This window comes from Grammomys surdaster, unplaced genomic scaffold (assembly GCF_004785775.1).
Source record: "Grammomys surdaster isolate TR1022 unplaced genomic scaffold, NIH_TR_1.0 126071, whole genome shotgun sequence".
NCBI classification, from domain to species: domain Eukaryota; kingdom Metazoa; phylum Chordata; class Mammalia; order Rodentia; family Muridae; genus Grammomys; species Grammomys surdaster.
The window spans coordinates 2,308,682-2,316,785 of record NW_021620880.1 but is presented as its reverse complement, the minus strand read 5'-3'; positions in this window follow the sequence as shown (position 1 = coordinate 2,316,785).

The window sequence follows — 8,104 nt, the reverse complement described above, 5'->3', positions numbered from 1 at the left end:
TGTGCAGGTGGGGAAAGGTAGGGGGTAAGGGTAAGGGCGAGGGTCCTGGCTTCTGGCATCTCCCCCTTCTCTGTTTAGTTAGAGAAGGCGTCTTATGTTCAATCCCAACTATGTGAGTTTTGAATTTGGATGTCTAATTATGGGGGGTCTTAGACAAGTTCACAACCCCAAAACACTGATGTGAGACATGTCACATCGATGGTCGAAGGCTTTAGGCTGTCGACGATGGGCAACGTCAAGGGACTCTGATGTGGGTGAAAGGAGGGTGAGAGCCCTGTCTTAGGCCATGTAGGGTGCACCCACTCCCAGCACCACGCACTCCTTTTCGGCTGCATTGGGTGGGCCCCTGGGAAGTGGACCTACAATAATCCCGTCATTGGGCTAACTCACAGCCATCCTAGTCTCTTGTAAATGTTCAAGTTACCAACCATTTGTCAGTTTGGGGTGTAATATTGTCATAAAGGAAGGCTCCCCAATGTTAGCGGCCATATCAAGGGTGGCCTTGGTTTAGGAAAAAGCCAATTTTTGTTGTGGAGATCAAGAGGCCAAGCTCTCTAGCGAGAGAAATGAGGGTAAAGCCAGGCATACCAGGAACCCTTCTGGAGGGCGTGGAAGTCTAGGGGTCGACCGTAGGGGGAGGCAGGGGAGCTGACAGCTGTGCCAGTCTCTTGCGGAGTCACTTCTGGATCCTCTGCAATTTTCAGCTGATGGTAATGAACTTCAACTGCCTTCTTGATGGCAGCATCAACCTGGTTCCGTGGACGACAGGTCACGGGCGATGATCTCTGTCTTGCTCAATCTTGATGTCGTGCGCACATCCTCTCAATGAGGGTCCGTCCGGATGGGTCCGTGCCTTGAGCCCCACGTCTGGGTGCCACTTGACCCGACCGGCGGGTCCTGGTTATTCGTGGGGGCGAGGAGGACTGCAACCTGCTATTCTTCAGAAGATATGGTACACTGCTTGAGTTATGGTCTCCCTGCTATTCTTCAGATGATATGGTACACTGCTTTGAGTCTATCTGCAGTTGCCAAGCAGGATCTTGCAGTTGCCCAGCTTCAGGGGACCTTGTGCAGGTGGGAAAAGGTAGGGGGTGAGGGTAAGGGCGAGGCTCCTGGCTTCTGGTCCATCTGGGTTAGAACTTCTAATAGCAGGCATCCCGGGTGATTCAATTTTACCTGGAAAGAAAAAAGAAGGGGATTCTCAGGGAGATTTCTCTTCCCTGGATGTAAATTGTTATTCATCGTATTTATGATTGGGCCTGGCTTTGTGAGGGTATCTATTTTTTTCATTAATATTTGTGGTAGCTGGTTAGCTGTGCCTTCTGTGGTATTGGGCAGGCATATCAGTCCTCGGCTCCATAAGGGAACTGGGACTGGGGCATTCCCTTTATGGGTATGAGGGTCCTTCCCCATATCTGTGGCAAAGTTTTGTTGGTCTTGGTGGTGCCCAAGGTCACCAACATGGTCAGCAAGAGATTTGCCATGAGCTTTCAGCTTTAGAGAGAGAAAAGTGAACAAGACATGATGGAGAGTATTTCAGGGGGACTCCTTCTGAGGGGGTACCGTTCCCCCTCTTTTGTTTTTAAAGCCAATTTTTCAGAGTTCTTGTAAAATCAGGGCAGAAGCGCCAACAGTTGCTCCTTCCACACTCAGAGAGTCATGAAGGCCTTATTTAAGGATATATAAATCTATATTAATAATCTTTTGTCAAAGGACTTTTATAGCTCCACTGACAATTAATCAGACTATATGATATATCGATTAGAAATAGCTTTTTCTACTTTTTTTGAGATTACCTATCTTTTGTCAATTAACTGTTGAGGAAGTTAGGGTTTACCTCTCTCTTGAGAATATTGAACAGAAATTTAAATTCTTTTGTGGAGAGCTTAAAATAGTATCTTAGCCAATTTGCATCTCCTAGAAACTTTTGAAATTAATTTAAAATAAATAGACTTCCTTTTTTTTAAATCCTTTATCTGTGTGGGTTTTTTATTGGGTGTTATATGTATTTACCTTTCAATGTTATCTCCTTTCTCATTCTCCCCCCAAATCCCTTATCCCCTACCCCTTCCTCCTAATTTTTGTGATGGTGTGCTCCAAACATCCTCCCAGTCCCATCTCCCTGCTCTCGAATTCCAACACAGTAGGGGATCCAAACTTTTGGGGACCTTGGCCCTCCACTTTCACTGGAGTCTAACAAGGTCACCCTCAATTCCCTATACAGGTGCGTGAGTCCCTCCCTTTGTGCTCTCTGGTTGGTGGTTTAGACTTTGGGAGTTCTGGTTGAAACTTTTGATGCTCTTTCTAAAAAGGACCAATGCATTCATACTTTGGTCTTCCTTCTTCTATGTGAGTTTTATGTGGTCTATATGAAGATTCTTAGAAATTGTGAGCTTTTGGGCTAATATCCACTTATCAGTGAGTGCATACCATGTATGTTCCTTTGAGATTGGGTCATCTCACTCAAGATGATATTTTCCAGCTCCATCCATTTGCCTAGGAATTTTGTGAACTGATTGTTTTTAATAGCTGAGTAGTACTCCATTGTATAAATGTACCACATTTTCTGCATCCATTCTTCTGTTGAAGGGCATCTGGGTTCTTTCCAACTTCTGGCTATTATAAATAAGGCTGCTATGAACATGGTGGAGCATGTGTCCCTGTTGTATGTTGAAACTTCTTTTGGGTATATGCCCAGGAGTGGTATAGCTGGGTCCCTAGGTAACGCTATGTTCAATTTTCTGAGATACCGCCAGACTGCCTTCCATAGTGGTTGTACCAGTTTACAATCCCACCAACAGTGGAGGAGTGTTCCTCTTTCTCCACATCCTCGCCAACATGTACTGTCACCTGTGTTTTTGATCTTAGCCATTCTGACTGGTGTGAGGTGGAATCTCAGTGTTGTTTTCATTTGCATTTCCCTGATGACTAGGGATGCTGAACACTTCTTTAGGTGCTTCTCAACCATTCGAGCTTCCTCAGTTGAGAATTCTTTGTTCAGCTCTGTGCTCCATTTTTTAATAGGGTTCTTTGATTGTCTAGAGTCTAATTTCTTCAGTTCTTTGTATACCTTGGATATTAGCCCTTTATCAGATGTAGGGTTGGTGAAGATCTTTTCCCAATCTGTTGGTTGCCGCTCTGTCCTATTGACTGTGTCCTTTGCTTTACAGAAGCTTTGCAGCTTTATGAGGTCCCATTTGTCAATTTTTGGTCTTAGAGCACAGGCCATTGGCGTTCTGTTCAGGAACTTTTTCCCTGTGCCTATGTATTCCAGGCTTTTTCCCAGTTTCTCTTCTATTAGTTTCAGTGTGGCTGGTTTTAGGTGGAGGTCCTTAATCCACTTGGAATTGAGCTTTGTACAAGGAGATAAGTATGGATCAATTTTCATTTTTCTACATGCTGACCACCAGTTGGAGCAGCACCATTTGTTGAAAATGCTATCTTTTTTCCATTCGATGGTTTTAGCCCCTTTGTCAAAGATTAAGTTACCATAGGTATGGGGGTTCATTTCTGGGTCTTCTATTCTATTCCACTGATCCTCCTGCCTGTCTCTGTTCCAATACCATACAGTTTTTATCACTATTGCTTTGTAGTACAGCTTGAAGTTGGGGATGGTGATTCCTCCAGAAGTTCTTTTATTGCTGAGAGTAGTTTTCGCAATCCTGGGTTTTTTGTTATTCCAAATAAATTTTAAGATTGCTCTTTCTATCTCTGAGAAGAATTGAGTGGGAATTTTGATGGGGACTGCATTAAATCTGTAGATGGCTTTTGGCAAAATAGCCATTTTTACTATATTAATCCTTCCAATCCATGAGCATGGGAGATCTTTCCATCTTCTGAGATCGGCTTCGATTTCTTTCTTCAGGGGAATGAAGTTCTTGTCATACAGGTCTTTTACTTGCTTGGTTAGGTTCACACCAAGGTATTTTATATTATCTGTGACTATTTTGAAGGGTGTCATTTCCATAATTTCTTTCTCAGCCAGTTTATCTTTTGAGTAGAGGAAGGCTACTGATTTGCTTGAGTTAATTTTATATCCAGCCACTTTGCTAAAGTTGTTTATCAGGTTTAGGAGTTCTCTGGTGGAAGTTTTGGGGTCACTTAAGTATACTATCATATCATCTGCAAATAGTGAGATTTTGACTTCTTCCTTTCCAATTTGTATCCCTTTGACCTCCTTGTGTTGCCTAATTGCTCTGGCTAGGACTTCCAATACTATATTAAATAAGTAGGGGGAGAGTGGGCAGCCTTGCCTAGTCCCTGATTTTAGTGGGATTGCTTCAAGTTTCTCTCCATTTAGTTTAATGCTGGCTACTGGTTTGCTGTAAATTGCTTTTAATATGTTTAGGTATGGACCTTGAATTCCTGACCTTTCCAAGACTTTTATCATGAAGGGGTGTTGAATTTTGTCAAATGCTTTCTCAGCATCTAGTGAGATGATCATGTGGTTTTTTTCTTTGAGTTTGTTTATATAATGGATTACATTGATGGATTTCCGAATATTGAACCAACCCTGCATTCCTGGGATGAAGCCAACTTGATCGTGATGGATAATTGTTTTGATGTGTTCTTGAATTCGGTTCGCTAGAATTTTATTGAGTAATTTTGCATCAATGTTCATAAGGGAGATTGGCCTGAAGTTCTCTTTCTTTGTTGGGTCTTTGTGTGGCTTAGGTATGAGTGTAATTGTGGCTTCAAAGAATGAGTTGGGTAGTGTACCTTCTGTTTCTATTTTGTGGAATAGTTTGAAAAGAATTGGGATTAGGTCTTCCTTGAAGGTCTGATAGAATTCTGCACTAAAACCATCTGGTCCCGGGCTTTTCTTTGTAGGGAGACTTTTAATGACTGCTTCTATTTCTTTTGGGGTTATGGGACTGTTTAGATGGTTTATCTGGTCCTGATTTAACATTGGCAACTGGTATTTGTCTAGGAAATTGTCCATTTCATCCAAATTTTCCAATTTTGTTGAATATAGGCTTTTGTAGTAGGATCTGATGATTTTTTTAATTTCCTCACTTTCTGTTGTTATGTCCCCCTTTTGAGTTCTGATTTTATTAATTTGGATACTGTCTCTCTGCCCTCTGATTAGTCTAGCTAAGGGTTTATCTATCTTGTTGATTTTCTCAAAGAACCAGCTCCTGGTTTTATTGATTCTTTGGATAGTTCTTTTTGTTTCAATTTGGTTGATTTCAGCCCTGAGTTTAATTATTTCCTGCCTTCTACTCCTCTTGGGTGTATTAGCTTCTTTTTGTTCTAGGTCTTTCAGGTGCTCTGTCAAGCTGTTAGTGTATGCTCCCTCCAGTTTCTTTTTGTAGGCACTTATAGCTATGAATTTTCCTCTTAGCACTGCTTTCATTGTATCCCATAGATTTTGGTATGATGTGTCATCATTTTCATTAAATTCTAAAAAGTTTTTAATTTCTTTCTTTATTTCTTCCCTTACCTGATTATCAAGGAGTAGGGTGTTGTTCAGTTTCCATGTAAATGTGGGCTTTCCATTCTCTTTGTCATTTTTGAAGACCAGCCTTAGACCATGGTGATCTGATAGGATGCAGGGAATTATTTCAATTTTCTTATATCTGTTGAGGCCTGTCTTGTGCCCAATTATATGGTCTATTTTGGAGAAGGTACCATGAGGTGCTGAGAAGAAGGTATATTCTTTTGCTTTAGGGTGAAATGTTCTATAGATATCTGTTAAGTCCATTTGGTTCATAACTTCTGTTAGTTTTACTGTATCTCTATTTAGTTTCTGTTTCCATGATTTATCCATTGCTGAGAGTGGGGTGTTGAAGTCTCCCACTATTATTATGTGAGGTGCAATGTGTGTTTTGAGCTTTAGTAAGGTTTCTTTTATGAAATTCGATGCTCTTGTATTTGGCGCATAGATATTCAGAATTGAGAGTTCATGTTGGTTGACTTTTCCTTTGACAAGTATGAAATGCCCTTCCTTATCCTTTTTGATAGTTTTAAGTTGAAAGTTGATTTTATTCGATATTAGAATGGCTACTCCCGCTTGTTTCTTAGTGCCATTTGCTTGAAAAATTGTTTTCCAACCTTTTACTCTAAGGTAGTGTCTGTCTTTGTCACTGAGGTGGGTTTCCTGTAAGCAGCAAAAAGCTGGGTCCTGTTTGCGTATCCAGTCCGTTAGCCTATGCCTTTTTATTGGGGAATTGAGTCCATTGATGTTAACAGATATTAAGGAGAGGGTGTTGTTGCTTCCTGTCATTTTTGCTAATAGTGGAGACATCGTTTGTGTGGTTATCTTCTTTTGGGTTTGATGGAAAAAGATTATTTTCTTGCTCTTTCTGGGGTATGATTGCCCTCCTTGTATTGGAGCTTTCCTGCTATTATCCTTTGTAAAGCTGGATTTGTGGGAAGATACTGTGTAAATTCAGTTTTGTCATGGAATATCTTAGTTTCTCCGTCTATGGTAATTGAGAGTTTTGCTGGGTAAAGTAGCTTGGGCTGGCATTTATGTTCTCTTAGGGTTTGTATGATATTTGTCCAGGATCTTCTGGCTTTTATAGTATCTGGTGAGAAGTCAGGTGTAATTCTGATAGGTTTGCCTTTATATGTTATTTGGCCTTTTTCCCTTACTGCTTTTAAAATTCTGTCTTTGTTTTGTACATTTTGAGTCTTGATTATTATGTGACGGGAGGTATTTCTTTTTTGATCTAGTCTGTTTGGCGTTCTGTAGGCTTCTTGTGTGATTATGGGCATCTCATTCCTTAGGTTAGGGAAGTTTTCCTCCATAATTTTGTTGAAGATATTTACTGGCCCTTTAAGTTGGGAATCTTCAGTCTCATCTATACCTATTATCCTTAGGTTTGGTCTTCTCATTGCGTCCTGGATTTCCTGGATATTTTGAGATAGCAACTTTTTGCATTTTGCATTTTCTTTGATAGTTGTGTCAATATTTTCTAAGGTATCTTCTGCACCTGAGATTCTTTCTTCTATCTCTTGTATTCTGTTGGTGATGCTTGTGTCTATGACTCCTGATTTCTTTTTTAGGTTTTCTATCTCCAGGATAGTCTCCCTTTGTGATTTCTTTATTGTTTCCACTTCCATTTTTATGTCCTGGATGGTTTTGTTCAATTCCTTCATCTGTTTGTTTGTGTTTTCTTGTAATTCTTTAAAGGATTTTTGTGTTTCTTTAAGGACTTCATCCTGTTTTCCTGTGTTCTCCTCAAGTTTTTTGATAGTGTTATTTACTTCCTTCTTGTAGTCCTCTAGCATCATCATTAGAAATGATTTTAGATCTGGTTCTTGTTTTCCTGGTGATATGGGGAGTTCAGGACTTTCTAATGTGGGAGAACTAGGTTCTGATAATGGCAAGTACCTTGGGTTGCTGGTGCTTGTGTTCTTGCGCTTGCCTTTCGCCATCTGGATCACCTTTGTGTTATCAGTGCTGTCTCTGACTGGGGCCTGTCTTTCCTATTATCTAGGTTGTGTCAGAACTGTTTTGGATGGGTTTTGCTGCTTGAGTTAGAGATGAGGCCCAAGATGTGCTCGGTGCTCAGGTGGAAACCGGAAGGGGTCAGGGCTCCGGGTCAGGAGCGGATTCCTGGATCCCAATGAGTCCCAGTGGGTCCCAGTGGGTCCCAGTTGCTCCCTGATTGGGGGCGAGCACTGCCACCTCCTAGCCTAAGAAACTGCTTGAGCTAGCTTGAGCCACGGAGAGCCCCGCTCCCTCTAGGTTCTGTGAGATTGGGTGCAGAGCTGACTCCCGGGATCTGCTCTGGCACAGACCGGAAGGAACCCACGCTCCGGGCCCTGGAGTGAACTCCTGGGTCCCAGTGGGTCCTAGCAGCTCCCTGTTCGGGGGCAAGCACTGCCACCTCCTAGCCCAAGACCCTGCTTGGCACAGAGGTCCTGCGAGCCCCGCTTCCTCTGGAGTCTGCGAGATTGGGTGCAGAGCTGCCTCCCGGGATCCGCGAGTGCTTGGGCCCAGACCGGATGGAGCCCGCCCCGGGCCAGGAGCGAATTCCTGGGTCCCAGTGGGTCCCTGTTGCTCCCTGTTTGGGGTGAGTGCTGCTATTTCCTTACCTGGGATGCTTCGTGAGTTCAAGCTCCTGGGAGTCCCTGTTTTTCTTGGTTTTCTGCG